The sequence below is a fragment of the Nicotiana tabacum genome, chromosome 1, assembly GCF_000715075.1.
Source record: "Nicotiana tabacum cultivar K326 chromosome 1, ASM71507v2, whole genome shotgun sequence".
Classification (NCBI taxonomy): Eukaryota; Viridiplantae; Streptophyta; class Magnoliopsida; order Solanales; family Solanaceae; genus Nicotiana; species Nicotiana tabacum.
Genome location: NC_134080.1, coordinates 191283297 through 191300150, shown reverse-complemented (window position 1 = coordinate 191300150; position 16854 = coordinate 191283297).

Below are 16854 nucleotides of genomic sequence, written 5' to 3'. Positions count from 1 at the left end.
TCATGCTTGGCATAATTATCGATCAAAATGTGGATATTGGGTAGTGGGAAGTTGTCCTTCGAACTTGCTTTGTTGATATTGTGGTAATCGACGCATACTCTGATCTTGCCATCATTCTTTGGCACAGGCACGACATTAGCCAACCAAACAGGATATCGAGTGACCCGAATGACCTTTGCATCCAACCGTTTGGTGTTTTCTTCTTTAATTTTCACACTCATATCAGTTTTGAATTTCCTCAACTTTTGCTTGACGGGAGGAAACGCTGGATCAGTGGGCAATTTGTGGACCACTAAATCAGTGCTCAAACCCGGCATGTCGTCATATGACCATGCAAAAACATTTTTGAATTCGATGAGTGCTTTGATTAACTCTTCCCCGATCTTTGGCTCGAGGTGGACACTTATTTTAGTCTCTCAGATATTATCTGTGTCTCCTAAATTGACGGCTTTTGTATCATTCAGGTTGGGTTTGGGTTTTTCTTAGAAGTGAATTAACTTCTTACTAATCTCTTCGAAGCCCTCATCCTCATCGTATTCTGATTCGTAATCACAATCTACTTCTTGAACTATTATTTCGGAATCAGATTGATTTTTAAGACTGGGCTGAGGATTCCTTATACATGCCATATCATTAGAGCCAGCGTAAAAAGAACTGTACATAAAAGAAAAGAAAAACAAAAGAAAATCTATGAGGAATGATAAAGAAATGGAAACTGCATTTCATTGAATGATGAAAGATAACAAGGTTTGCACACTTCAAACAGGCTGAAAGATAAAAATCTGGATTACAACCCTGGAATAATCCAGACAAACTGAAGGAAAATCAAAATAAACTACCAAGACTCCTTTCGAATGGGGAGAGGAGTGGCTTTCCAATTATTAAGCTTTGTTTCTGGCCCAACAAATTGAATTTTTGCGTTGCTAGGACCTTCACCACTTTCCACCATGTTCACACCGTCAAACAACTTTTCAAATCTTTCAATTAACTCCTCGTCTGGATCAATCATAGAACAGGGAATTGTTGTTACTAGGCGACTTCTGGTACCGGACTTGACAAATGATTTGGAAAGACGTAGGACTGGCTTTGGAAGGACCCATGCCTTCTGTTTTAGCTTTTTGGCATTTCTTATGTCTGCGACTGTGGGCTTGAATCCCAGACTAAATGTTCCCAAGTTTTTAGGAAGGGACACCGGCTGTATGATTCCTTGCAAAGATGAGCCCAAACCTTTACCGAGTACAAAACTATTCTTCAACATCTCATAGGCTACCATGACTGATGCGGCGGTTATCTTTGGATTTGGAATGTATTTCCCCTCCGTAACTTTCTCTACTAATATCGTGTTAGAAACCTTGTAGACCCATGGTCCCTGGTCATCTTCCACTTCAATGACCGGTACAATGGCATTGCTGCGAGCACATAAACTGTCTTCCCCATGCACCACTATTTCTTGTTTATACCATTCAAATTTGACTACCTGGTGTAGTGTTGATGGGATTGCTTTAGCGGCGTGGATTCATGGTCGACCCAATAGCAAATTATAAGAAACAGCTATATCCAGCACCTGAAACTCCATTGTGAACTCAACTGGCCCTATCGTCAGTTCTAGCACTATATCCCCAACTGAATCTTTACCTCCGTCGTCAAATCCCCGCACACAAATACTGTTCTTATGGATCCTCTCATCTTCTATTTTTAACTTGCATAGAGTGGAGAGAGGATAGATGTTTGCGCTTGACCCATTGTCAAACAATACCCGGGTCACCACAGAGTTCTCACATTTTAATGTGAGGTAAAGAGCTCTGTTGTGCTCAGTACCTTTTACAGGCAATTCATCATCGGAAAATGTGACTCTGTTTACTTCGAAGATTTTGTTGGCTATTTTTTCTAAGTGATTCACGGAGATCTTATCGGGAACGTGTGCCTCATTCAAGATCTTCATTAAAGCTTCACGGTGCTCATCCGAATGGATCAATAATGACAATAGGGAAATTTGAGCAGGCGTCTTTCTTAATTGTTCCACGATAGAGTAGTCCTGTAGCTTCATCTTCCTCAAGAATTGTTCTGCTTCTTCTTCAGTTACGGCTTTCTTTACTAGCGCTGGATTATTTTTAGCTCTTCTTAACTCCTCGGGAGTAAAACACCTTCCCGAGCGAGTCAAACCTTGTACTTCACAGATTTCTTCTTTGACTTCCTTCCCTTTGTACATCACTGTTACCCGTTTATAATTCCATGGAATAGCCTTGCTGTTGATTATTGGTAACTGGGTTACCGGCTTGATGATAACATGGTCTGCATGAGCACCTTCCACGATTATGACGGGTTTGCTGGACACTCCTTGTACAATCACCTTCGCCCCTTCCTGTTTCGTCGCAACTTTGCTTAAAGACCCCTTTTCAATTGCCACAGATGGCTCAACACTCTTTTTGCTTGGCTTGATCACCAACTTCTCACTTGTTGATTGTTCATCTGTCTTGACTCCACTAGACCAAATCATCATGACAGTCTGTGATGGCTTCTTGGGCTCTCCCTCCGCATGCACTATTTCGATCATATTTGCCTCCTGGTGGGCTGGCATTGGATTCTTGTTAATATTGGGCGCCTCGGGAGCTTGAACTTCAATTCTATTGGTATCAATAAGCTTCTGTATCGCACTTTTCTGTACCATGACCCGGAGTACTAGAACAATACTCACAGCTAACAGTATAGTCAAGATTCTTTGGAGGAGGATTTGGCAGTTTGGACTATATCGACCTTAGCATATCTAGCTGTTTTAGCCTGTGGAACAGACTGGTGTATGATTCTCCCAACGGAGTAAAGGTTTTCTTTTTCTGCAACCTTTCACCCTTGAATGCTTGACTAGGCCGGAAACTTGGTCCGGGAGTGCTTTGGTAGGCTCGTGGATATGGATTTTGTAGGACGGGAGTACGCCATTGAGTGTGGGTAGGAGGTTGGTTGTATGCTTGTGCATGGGGGACAGAATAATGAGGTTCTGGTGGGGAATATTAGTGTTGGGGTGGATTGTGGTGATAAGTTTGTTGGTGGGATCGAGGTTGATTGTAGTGGTAAGGCAAACCTCTGGATCCGGACCAAGTTCCTGAATCAACCATTATTGTTTCCTCTCTCTTCTTCTTCCCAATCCCTCCTATGCCGCCCTGAATAGCCTGAGTAGTCTCTTTGATAGCCGAATAGCTCATGATTTTATTCGACTTGAGGCCTTTTTCTACCATGCCCCCATCTTTACTACTTCGTTGAATGACTTTCCCACAGCTGAGACTTAATGGCCATAGTAAGTAGGTTCCAAAGCCTGTAGGAAGTAATCTACCATCTCACTTTCCTTCATTGGGGGATCTACTCTTGTTGCTTGCTCCTTCCATCGGAAACCATATTCTCTGAAGCTTTCACTGTGCTTCTTCTCAAGTTTAGTCAAGGACAGTCGATCTGGAATGATCTCAAGATTGTATTGGAAGTGACAAGCAAATGCTTGCGCCAGATCATCCCATGTGTACCATCTCCCATGGTCTTGGCGGGTATACCATTCCAATGCTGATCCACTCAAACTCTGACTAAAGTAAGCCATTAACAATTCATCTTTTCTTCCAGCTCCCCTCATCTTGCTGCAAAAACCCCTCAAGTGGGCTACTGGATCACCATGCCCGTTGTATAGATCGAACTTGGGCATCTTGAAACCTGTCGGTAATTGCACATTCGGGAACAGACATAGGTCCTTGTAGGCCACACTTACTTGCTCTCCCAACCCCTGTATGTCTCTGAATGATTGTTCTAAGCTTTTAAATTTCCTGAACATCTCCTCATGTTCGGTATTTTTGACTGGTTTATCAGCTTCTATCGGGAGGTCAAAGTGAGGAGTATAGGAATGGGTTTCTAGAGCTTTGAAAGTGGGCTCTGAGGGGTAGTATTGATTGTCCTGGGCCTGGAACATAGGCTCGCTATGAGATTTGGGGAGTGTAGCTGGTGGAGGTGCTATGAAGATAGGAGTTACTGGTGGAGGAGGGTATGGAATTGGTTTAGGGGGTGGAGATTGTGGTGTATGAGAAGTGGTGCCCCGGTAGTGTTGGTAAATGGGAAGGCTCGGGGATAGATCGGTGGTAGGATGATCCTGAGTTTTAGCTGGTGGTGGAATGAAGGTAGGGTTAGCCGGGTAGGAGGATGGCGGTTGTCCTTTAGCCCAAGCCAAATACATTTCGGCCATTTGTTGTTTTAATTTGTACATCTCTTCTTTTATGGCGTTAACGTCCAACTCTTCTCCTTCAATGACACTGGTGTCTACATCTGGGATAGACATGATTATTTCTCCTTTGGATCTGGTTTGATAGGGGTGGGTTGCCAGTATGCTTAGGTGTACTAACTGCTTGAATTCTGAATATAACAACCAAACTTGTTAGTGATCAGAGTTTTAACAAATAAACAACCACACATAGGATGCAATGCACCTAGGCAATTAGTCATTTCTACCATGCATTTGCTCGGTTGCTCGTGTCATCCCAGCTTTTCCTGACCTTTCCCTTTTATTGTCACTCACGCCTATCCCTTTTTCATTTTATTCTTTTCTTTTGGTTGTGGTCGAATCTTATGAAGATTGTCTACGTATCATGACCCTGCATGAATTAGACCGAGCGTAGTTCTGGTGGAAACAATTATTATTACTTTTATTTATTTTAACAAACGAAACAGACAAAAATGACATTACATTTGGACAATACTTTAAGAAAATGGTTTTAAAGACTCGACATGTACTCAAACTAAAATATGACTATTATATGAAAAGTTCCAACAACTATGACTACGCTTCACTCCACAATCTTTTGCTTTTAATCACTGGAACATCTGCTCACGATGAGGCTTGACCCGGCTGACCTTCTAGTGTACAGTACATCCTCTCTAACTCCATTGCAAGATGACAGGCAAAAGTAGGCGCATGCTCTAAAAACCTCTCATAATCCATCCCTTGGCAGTTCACATAACTTTGAGAGGTGTAAACAGCCAAATCATGGATTTGTGCTCTGAAGTCCTGGAGATTCTGGTTTTGGTTTTGTAACTGCTATTGGCGAGTGGTGGCTATATCTCTTATGTGGACCTCGCAATCTAAAGCCGACTCCAATTGAGCCCGAAGTCTGGCCTGATCGAGTCTTGCATGTGCTCTCTCCCTATCAATATCTGCATGTTTATGTTCTCTATTGTACCTTCTCATTTCTTCCAATTGTGCATGGAGTTAAGCTTCTGAATGTATCCAATGGTCCTTCTCTATCTTGAATTGAGCCATTTATTCTTCAAATCTCATCACTTGGCGTTCCTTACTAGATTTGGCCTCCTTATTTAACTGTATGATTTTTTCCTTAGCTTTGTCTAACGCCTTTTCAGTCTTTGTCAAGATGGAGTCATAATCTTGCATTTTTTCCATCAGATTGGCAATGATTCTCTGATCTTTCCAACTTCTTACTGGTGCTTCGGAGGCTTTCTTCATTTGTTGAAGCTGAGCACGGAGAGTTTTATTCTCGCAAATCAGAATCTTATTTTCACCTTCTGCTTCTTGTGCTTGTAAGTCTTTCTCAAAATTGAGGTTCCTCAGGCTTTTTTCTAAGGCATGAATAGTCGCTTTGTACCTCCTTTCTTTTTCACCCCAAGCCAACTATTCTTGGATTTTGTCATCAAAGGCTTGGATATGCGGTCTTTTTATGGGCCTTCTGGGATCGGGTTCTGGTACATCATCCACACGAGATCTTTTCTCAAACCACCTAGCATAACCTGGATCTATCTCACCTTTCGCAGGATCTGGAACTTGGGTATCATCTTTCAAGTATCGACAACCATTCCAAATCCGCTGGATTAAAGCCTCAGGGAGTGTGGCTTCGGGGTGTAGCTCAATCACTTGCACACTCAAATCTTCATCATCAGGCACCACTTGGTATCTCCCTAGCTGTCTTAGAACTCTCTGTGGCGCATAGGGCTGGACACTTCTTAAACCCAACAGCAGCAAATAACTCTTTAAGGTTGACATGTGTATCACCTCTCTTACCGGGAGCCATCCCAAAGTCCACTCGATTTGACTTGCCATTAAAGATCTTAAATGGGATATCCAGGCTTCCACCCCTTCTGGAGATTTATAATCTTTTATTCTTTCTTCATAACTCTCAATAAAATTGTCCTTGCTTGATCCATACTGCATGAACTTGGGTTGATGTCGAAGATGTTCAGTCTACCACATTTGCAACAAAATATTGCACCCTTCGAAGAATTTTGCCCCGGACTTAAAAAAAGTCAACGCCCAATAAATGTCTGAGAGAATGATCGGGGCAAGAGTGTGATGTTCCTTGGTATTGAGGACTTGTACGACTCTGGCTATGCGAATATCAATTGTCCGCTCTTTGTTTGGGAAGACCATGATTCCCAGAAAAGCCACCATGAAGCGAAGCGACGGTGAATCTGCCAGGTGTCCTCTTTTTGTTTGTTAGTAAGGCCCTTTTCATGAATTTCAAACTCATCCGGATTTCCGAACCTTGAATATAGGAAGTTGAAAGAACAACACCCTTTGACAACATTGTTTTTTCTGATTTGATTACTGATATTCAGAAGACCAAAGAATCGGTGTACAGAGGAAGCTTTTGGGAATATAAGATTTTGGTTTCTCAAATCTCCGTCAAATCTGGAATATCTAGCTATTTCTTCTAAAGTGGGAGTAAGCTCAAAATCAGAGAAGCGAAAGACATTGCGAATAGGGTCCCAAAAAGTCACTAGTGCCGTAATCAAATCGTCGTGTGGTTTAACTTTCATAATATCTGTGAGAGCTCCCAAATACTTAATGACCCATTCCTGACCATCTCCTCCCAATTCATACCACCACATCTGAAGCTGAGATAGAAACTCATCTACATCTGTGAACGGTGGGTTTTGGATGGTGCTCATTTTATACCTGTGAGTGATTTTAATTTTAAAAACCAAAATCAAGACTCTTTTTGAATAAATCATTAATATTTCTAAAATAATTCATATAAAAAAACACTTAGATGAAGAAGATTTAAAGGCTGTGTTTGCTAACCGGCAAAAATAAATAAAAATTTGAAAAAAAAACCACCAAAGGCGGTTGTTCTTTGCAAAAACAACCTTCCGGCGCTCTTTTGGGGACATTCGGCATATTTTGGAAAAGAATGGCATTGTCTTACTTATGACAACACAATGACATTTATGTACCCACATTTTTATTTATTTATTATCTATTTATTTTTATATTTTTTTTAAAAAAAAATAGTTGGGCCCGATGTGGGTTGCCTACGTATCTCACATCCGGTGAGAATCAAACTTACGTAGTTCGTAAGAAAAAGGCCACTCTTAAAAGAAACACAAAATTTTTCTTCTTTTTTTTCAAAATTTTGGTAGTATTTTAAAATATTTTGGAATTTTTTTTTTCCGAAAACAGCCAATTTTCTTTCTCGGTCCTCACATTGATTTTCCTTTTCTAACTTTTCCTATAAGCTTGTCAACATGCAAATCCGAAACAAATGAATGCACAAGTAGCAAGTAAGATGCATCATGATGGTCTTTTCATTTCGGGTACACCTGTCCTAGACAGACCCAACTCCTATGTTGAGTCTCCGAAGTCAAATTCACATGATGCAAACAAACGTTCCTACTAGGGATCCGGCATGAAGCTGAGTTATTCTAAGTGTAAAACCTGGGGTATACTGTTCTAGACCTGACTTACCCAAGCGGACAGCTCGAGCCGAAGGCAACGTACCGGGAGCACGAAAGTCTACTCGGCCTAGTTACTTGGCCCAACCTCGTTCTACTTGGTATGACTTCTAACAGAAAGGTGGGTCACGCGCACGTGTGCACCATAAATTCAGAAGACTCAGAAAGAAGAAGGGTTTCGTAACAGTTTATATATACAGTTCAGATAATATCAAAGCGGTAAAAAGCAACATTTAGCACATTAAGCCCAAATATGTGAATAAACCAGATAATAAATAAAGCCAAATATAACAATTATTCTAAGCTCAAATTCTTGAACCCTGAACCAGAGATTCTGGGTTCTTGTCCCCAGCAGAGTCGCCAGAGCTGTCACACCTCCTTTTTTACCTACACCCCGTAAAGGTGTATATAAGGGAGTTTTTTCCAATTTAAGTGACAATCGAAACGGGATTGATTATTTCAATTAAAATTCAAAGTCGCCACCTAGGATAATTTATGGTGTCCCAAGTCACTGGTTAAAATCCCGAATCGAGGAAGTTGACACTTATTTGATGGTCTGCGAACATAGAAATTCGGGTAAGGAATTCTGTTAACCCGGGTGAAGGTGTTAGGCATTCTCGAGTTTCGTGGTTCTAGCACGGTCGCTTAGTGATTTATACTTGGCTAAAATTGTCTAATTACTTAATTTAAAACCTATGTGTATTTACCTTTTATAACTTTTAATCACTTGATTTGTTTGTAATTAAAGAATTGAGTTACGCGCACATATACTCTTTTCTTTTGGCGCGTCAAAAAATCACGTCACGCAAACATGTCCACAATTAATAACTCTTGGTTTATTTATATTAAGAAAGGTTTGGTTGAAGTTGCGCGAACGCATCCCTCGAGTTACCTTTTAGAATTAAATTTGCAATTATGTTAAGCGAACATATACATAATCACAATACTAGTTTAAATCAAGCCTAAAGCAAACTACGATGTTCTTGAATTATTATTATTCCTAAATTGGATAACCACATGGACAAATCAACCAACGATCTTCATGACTAATCAACCATCTATTGCGTTAATCTTCTTTTTCTTACTTTGAATTACAAGCAGCAGTAACAGTGGTATCAATTAGGTAAGTAATTAAGTATGACTATTTTCCTTTTCTTTTTCTTGAGATCATACAAATATACATCCCCACATATGAATTACTATAATATAATGAACAAGTACAGATCAACATAGTGCAGATGCTTTTGTACCAAAGTCTCAATGTGAAATTAATTAACAACGAGGCTACTAAAACAAAAATATGAGATGAATTATTGGGATTAAATTAAAATCTTATTCTAACATTTTTTCATTTAGTGATCTTTCAAAATGGTCCAAACATGAAAATGGATCATACAGACTCATAATTGGTACTAAAAGCAAAAGGCAAAAAGCAAAAAAGAAAAAAAACAAAAAGCAAAAAAAACAATGTTTTAGCGACTTTTAATATTTCGGGAAAAATTCAAAGTTATTTAAAACACATCATAAGCCACGCTACATGAAATGCACCCGTGGTTCACGACACATTTTATATAACATTGTTGATATTTGGATTTGGGTCACATAAATGTGCACCCGAGTTTAGGGAAGTAATTTTAAATAGTGCGCCTAAAACAACTAGGCACTTTCAAGTTTGCAAGGGTTATGGAAAATTCAACTGATGGCACACCTCGATTCTAATTTCAAAAGATTGTACCCAACTAATATCATATAGCATCAATGAAGTTATACAAACTAGACTGCCAAAGCAACTAAAAGAGAGTAACATCTTTGGCGCACAATTTATTTACATAACATTGATCAGCAAGCACCTTTTCTATATTTATTTCTTGACGTGAGTACTTTATTTTATCAATTGGAAGGGTCTTTCTTATTTACCTAAAGAAAAGAAAAAAAAATCAGACTTACATGCAGCATTTCCAAGTAGACCTGATATTGAAAACCCATATAACAGCAAATACACCCAACTCCTCACAACTCTCAAATCACTAAAGCGGAACTCAACAAACAATAAAGGGGCCGTATAACTTACCGCTCTAATCACAAAGAAATAAAACAAGATAAAAGGCGAAAGAGTTTTAGTTTTTACATCTGCCCGGTTTGTCAATGTTAATAATCCACAAAGAATTTCTAAATGAATTTAGCACATCCTTAGTCAGTAGTAACAGCCATCCATTGAAGTCAACAATTACAACGCCTCACAATTCCATTCGACGGCAATAAAACAAATTGGCCAGCAGTTAATTAAGCACATCACATAATCCGTCATTTCATCATACTCAGTTGATACTAGTCTGGCAATCAAATTAACTGGTAGACAACAAAATCATGTTGCGAAGACAGTGATTCAAAGTAGATTGACATAAAACTTAAATCACATTTTTATGAATAACAAGGTTCAATTGCTTCACAAATTTAATAATTAACATTTTTGAACATTCCGAATCGAGTTGAAACAGCAGCTTAAAGACGAACAAACATATTCGGAAATGAAGCTCTGCAAATCAACAATACAACTGCAAAATTAGCAGAATCGAGCAAATATCAACAGAGTTTCGAATCCAGAAATGCTAAGCTAAGGAGCAGAAAATAAATCCTTGCAAATATCCCTTGCACTCCTATTTTCTTCCTTTTTTTTTGAAGTTTTTCAGTATTTCAAATCCTAAATGAACCTTTTGAGTTTTCAGAATTCCATCCTCAGTTGCTTCCAACAATTTTCAGCATGCTTTCGCATGAGTGAGGATGTGTATAAGATGACTGAAAGAGCTATTGTGTGAGGGGTTCGATGGGGAATCGGAGAGGAGTGAATATGCTGAAGGGTTTTGGGACTGATTTTTCAACAGATTCGCAGCATATTTTTAGTGGTTTTGGAATGGCTTCACGACTCAGTTTTATAGCTGCTGCAGACAGAGATTTTAGCTATGTTTTGGAGTTGATTTTAACTCGAAATAAGCTAGTTTCAAGGCTATTTTTATGCCGATTGCAGCAGGCTTGTGAAGCCCTTTACTGAGGAGGATGGCTGCTGCGATTTGATGGAGATAAAGGGATTCTCATGGCTGTTTGAGAGGCTATTTTTTAGCTGGAGTTAGGGGCTGGTTTGGAGTCAGTTTTAAGCTTGTTTTGGGCGTGCTCAAGATCCGGGTGAAGAAGAAGAAGCAACGACTGTTGCAGGTTGGAGAAGATAGGCTTAAGGGTCGTTGGTTTTGGTCTGATTGCTGGTTGATTTCTTCATCCCTTAGATCCTAAGGTCTCTTTGGAGAAGAAGGGTCTCCTTGGGTGTAACATCTGATTTTAGGTGAGGTCTTGGAGCTTCTACATGGCTGTCCAGAATTCTTAAGCAAACTCAGGCATGATTCATTTTTGTTCAAGAAGAAAGGGAGTCTAAGGATGTTCTTTTGGTGTTCTAACTCTATTGCGGATGATCTCCTCTAGTGCATTTCTACTACTCTCCTAAACCCATATATCTCTATTTATTAGCTCTCTCTAGCTTTCTTTCTCTATATCTTATATAAATGTGATGCCCAAAACCAATTTTTTTTTGCAAAGTTCACACCAAATATGGCCTTTAGAAGTATTTTCCCATGAAACTAATAGGTTCTACTTAATATTAGAACAAATTCACATTTAACTAAATTTCCATTAGTAACTACAAATAGAAAATGGAAATATCATGTCAAAACAAATCAAACAAACAGTGCTACAAGAAACTGGTCAATGAGAACAAAAAGGGTTAAAATGGAGTACAATTCATAGCTCAGATAGCAGGAACACAACATCTTATTTACTGCCTCCATTCAACTCATACATCACCACAATCACAAGGCAGTATGCATACGACTAAAAATTCAATCAAAATCCAACTCAAACAGACCTAAAAGAAAGAGAAACAATTAAACAGGGGTAATTGACAATAAGCAATTCTTCTTAACAAGTAAACTAAACTACAAACATAACTACTACTCAAAGCTCCATATTTCCATTTGATTCCAAACCAAGCTTTACATTAGGTGGAATATAGAAGCGTGTACCTGAATAATGACAAGAGAGAGAACCAAAATCAATCTAAGAATCAGGAGAAGCAGTGACAGCAGATCAAATGGCAAAGAACTAAACCACAGCCCTTGACTTAAAATACTTGCAAGCCCAGATGAACCAGAATAGGTTCAATAACTCTCGAACCTCAGAAATTGAAATCAGATACCAATAGCACAGTGACTCTGAGCAGAACTTGAACCAAAAAGATTTTCCAACCACCAAACATCAATCCATTTTTTTTCAAATATCAGAATAGGAAACCTTTATCTTAAGAAATTGAAGAAAATTAGAAAGTCTTGAAGAAAGATCAATAAAACAGTAAATGCCAGTGGTTTTTTTTATGGATTTTATCTCTTAAAAATCTCTCTATTTCTTTTCTTCTTCTTTGGACTCTCTCCCTTATGTATGAATTCAGTGTATGTGTTTTAAATAGGCAAATGGAAATGCCCTTTTTAATTCATAAAATGGCCTTTCAACATTTTAAAAATTGATTCCATTCAACCCTTATTGAATTAAATTTTCCAATAGTGAAATCTAATCCCTACCACTACTAGAAGCTTATTTAGTTGGTTAGGTAGATAATCCCTTTTATTAAACAATTCTTAGGCTAATTCAACTAAATGGGTTCAGGTCTATATAATCGAAGGGCCATGACTATCTTAACTCAACCCCAACGAATCAAGTGCTCAAAAATTTAAACCATAAAAGAACCAGATTAAAATAACAAAACTCACACAAACAATCCGCAACAGAATGTATCAAGAACATAACTAATTGGAACATGTGAAGAAATTTCAACCAAAGAGCAAATAAGGAGTTTAACCACTAGTGAAAATCTGAAATAACATCGAACCTTTACAATTGTAAAAATTCTTGAAAATACTGACCAGATAATGTCTTCGAACTGTAGAACCAGAGCTTCATTGGAAACCTCGAACGGAACCATGACCCGATCTCGAAACTTGCCGGAACAGCCACAAAATTCAAAAACGGACCTCGAATCGGCACAATCAATTTCAAATCCACATACAAACTCTATTCACCTCCATTTGGAACGAAAATCGAAAGACAACGCCTCTAATTTTGAGACGAAAGTCGGAAAAATGAAAGAAGAAAACCAGAATATTTTTCATTTATTTTTAAAGGGATGGTCTCTCGAGTGAGAAAGTTGAAAAGAGACACGACTGGGAACTGTTGGAGTCTGCGACGGGTCTGTTGGTGGCGGGCTGGGGTCATCCGGTTGTGATGTGAATAAGACGAAGGTGTGTGTGCGCGTTGCTGAGCAGTAACTAAATCGGACCTCGAACCATTCCCTGAATCGGCGGCTAGGACTTCGACTCGAAAAATCAAATGCCTTGCCGAAAAACGCAGATGATTAACAAAGGTTTCAGTCACGTCCATGGCCTTTCGTCACTATTGATTGCCATTTCCGGCGAGACTTGGTGAACGGAGTTGCTGGTGAGGCTGGTCTCGTCGAAGAAGATGAGCTTCAGGGGTCGTCAAGTTTGAGTGTAGAGAGAGCGGCTGGCGACGGGGTCTGGGCTCGTTTGGTCGCCAGTCTAATGAGAGGTGGAATCGAAGAGTGGTCTGGTTCGTCAGTTGTTGAAGAGAGCAGGCGTCGATGGAGGGACATTCGTTTGGGGATGGGGTGGTTCGAAGAAGATGATCTGAGGGGGTGGGGTGATGGGTCTATTGCGGCTGCTCCTCTCTTTAGTGTATTCTTGGTTAATTTAAGAGATGGATCCGGGTCGGGTCTGGGGAAAACGGGTTACGGGTTTTGGATGGGTATGGGAGAATTTGACTTGGGCTTGAAGAATTAAATTAAAACTTGGCCCAATTCCGATTTTCTTACCTTTTATTAATTCTTTCTCTTATCTTTTCTTCCTTTTTTTTCAAAAATTAAAACTAAAATCATAAATTAAATTAAAACCCAAATTAACACAAAATATACTAATTAACTCTATATAGTAATTATCACCAATAATTAAATACCAAATCACAAAATTTTGACATTAAACACTAAAATGCAGAATACGTTATTTTTTGTGATTTTTGTAAAACAACAATTTACTAAAATAGCCAAAAGAAATGTAAAATCAAATCCTAAATGCAAATGCTATATTTTTGTATTTTTTTAATGCTTTAATAAAATCAAATATGCACACAAAAATATGCAAACAATCAGGAAAATCACACATTAATTCCTAAAATAACACAAAATTAAAGAAAAGACCTACTTTCGGGAATTCTTTTGGATTAATTCGTGTGAGGCAAAAAATCACGTGCTCACACCTGCTCTTCACAATGTTCACATAGATATCATGCCTATAGGAACATAATGATGCCATTTTTGTTATTCTCATTATACTGTCACCCGCCTAGAAAGCATGCCTTAAGGATAAAAATGTTATTAAATCAAGTATAATGGTCAATTGCTAGAAATCCTGCCTATAGGGTGTTCTATTAATGTTGTTAACCTTATGTCTTCAAACAACTTTACTACATAATCACACAACGACTAGATATCTAATATGTCAAAATTACAACGTTACCATTATAATGCTGGAATCCAGAATCATTTAGCAATCATGTCTATAGGATCACTAACTTATAACCTGTAATCTCAATAATCAGCATGCAATATCAGATTCCCCAAACTGTGCACCTATTCAGAAATCATGTCTATAAGATTACATCTTACATCTGAAACTGCTGCATGCTTCAATTCCAAGGTCACATAGAAATCATGTCTACAGGGCTTAATGGATTTAACTCGTCTCAATTCTGAATTCTAAAAACTCCTAATTTGCATATGTATTTTTGCGCGTTTGTTGTCCAAGTGTGGAGGCTAACTTGAGCCCTTAAATGCTTTTATGTGAAGTCCAACTTGTTTTGTATGTTGCTTAGTTTTCTCATTTTGAGCAACCTAAGTTAGGTCTAGAAACATCCAAATAGAGGTCCAAACGCCTCCTGGACCATAGGCATAGGACGGGTATTGTACGTAAAAGGCACAGTTTAGAATCAATTAGTGCGCTTTAGGTAACAACCCAAAGATAGTAATTGGATAACATGAGATAATAGTATGCGCCCGCTGACTAATACGAGTAACACCCCCATCTGGAGGGAGTTACAAAGTATTATTTATGTTGCATGGGGTGATCCTTTAGGCTAAAAAAATTACGACCCCCCAACCCGTTTTCTTTCTTTTCCTATAAAAATCAAAATAGTTATACCCTTTGTTCAAAATCTGTTTATAATAAACTTCTTAAATTCTTGTGCTCTCTCTCTCCGTTTATTTGATCACATAGACTAATTCATATAATTCGAGTTCGGCTAGGACCCATAGTTGTGGACCTCGAGGAGTGTTTAATACCTTCTCTTCGAGGTAATTTCGAGTCCTTACCCGATATTTGGTCATGCAAACTAGTAAAATAGAGTTATCTGCAAAATAGGTGCCCTAATGCACCTCAAACCCGTTAAGTGGCGACTCTCTCTTTTAACACCTTCCTTAAAAGAGTTGTCACGTGTCGAAACTTGATTTCGCAAGAAAAAGGGGTGCGACATCATGCTCTCGGACTGGCATAAACAATATGCTAAAGTGTAGGCATGTGCAAGTGTACTGTCATAGCTCAAACCAACAAATTTCATCAAAGACTAACATTTCTTAGTTCATTCGGGGATTAAACCCTTATGTAGCCTCAAACATGGCCAGAATAGTTCATAACAATGACATAAATGTGAAGCATCATAGCTTAAGGTTTAACAGTCAAATTCTAGGCTTATGAGAACAGGAGAACAATCCGAACATGAATAACTAATCCCGGTGCCCGCACATGGATTCATCCCCACGCATATGCGCACCTAATAGCACACAGCTATCACATCAATTCAGGCAACTAGTGCCTCAGTCGAGTTTAAATAAGATATTTACCTCAAGAAAATCAAATCACTCCGCTAACAAGCACTTCCTACATCTATCCACAATCAGTACATAATCATTAAAATATACTAAGGGAACAAAGCCCACTAGAAAATATCCAATTTACATCAAAAATCCTGAAATTGCTCAAACCCGGCCTCCGGGCTCACATCTCGAAATCCGACAAAATTAACATCAATATAACCCTCATCCTCCCACGAGTCTATACATATCAAGAACATCAAAATCGGACCTCAAATGGCCCCTCAAATCCCCTATCTAACTCATATAAAGTTTTTACAATTTTCCCCAACTTTTACAACCCAAAATACTAACTAAATGATAAAAACAATGGTATATTCATGTATATTAAACAAATCCGAGATAAAATCACTTACCCCAATCAGTACCTTGAAAATTCATCCAAGAATCGTCTCAAACCAAGCTCCCAAAGTCCAATTATGAAATATTCTCAAACCCCCATTTTTCAAAACTTATTATACTCTCCCAAGATGACCTTCTTCACGACCGCGGAAAGTGCCTTGCGTTGTAGCACAAAATACTCTGCTGCCAAAAATCCTCTTACACGAACGCGAGAACCCCCACGTGAATGTGATGAACACTAAACCAAGTCCTACGCGAACGCGACCCCGCATTCGCGAATGAGAGGCTTACAAGCCTGATGCCCCACCTGCCTCAACCTCCTATGTGAACGCGATCACCCCCTCGTGATCACGATGAACAAACTCCCTATACCTTCACGAGCGTGTGTCCATCTTCGCGAATGCGAAGCACAAGATTCGCATGCCTCCCAGTTACCTTTCGCGAACGCGAACAAGGAAACCAGACATCAGAATTTCTCCAGTTCAACAAAGCCAAATTCAATCTGTAATCAATTTGAATCTTACTCGAGGCCCCCGGGACCTCAACCAGATATACCAACAAGTCCTAAAATATCATACGAACTCGGCGTGGTGTCAAATCACATCAGCCAATACTAAAACCACGAATCGCGCATCGATTCAAGCCTAACGAACTTATGAACTTCTAACTTCAAAAACTAATGTCGAAACATAACAAACCAACTCCGATTAACATTAAATTTTGCACACAAGTCATAAATGACACAACAGACCTATTCCAACTTTCAGAAC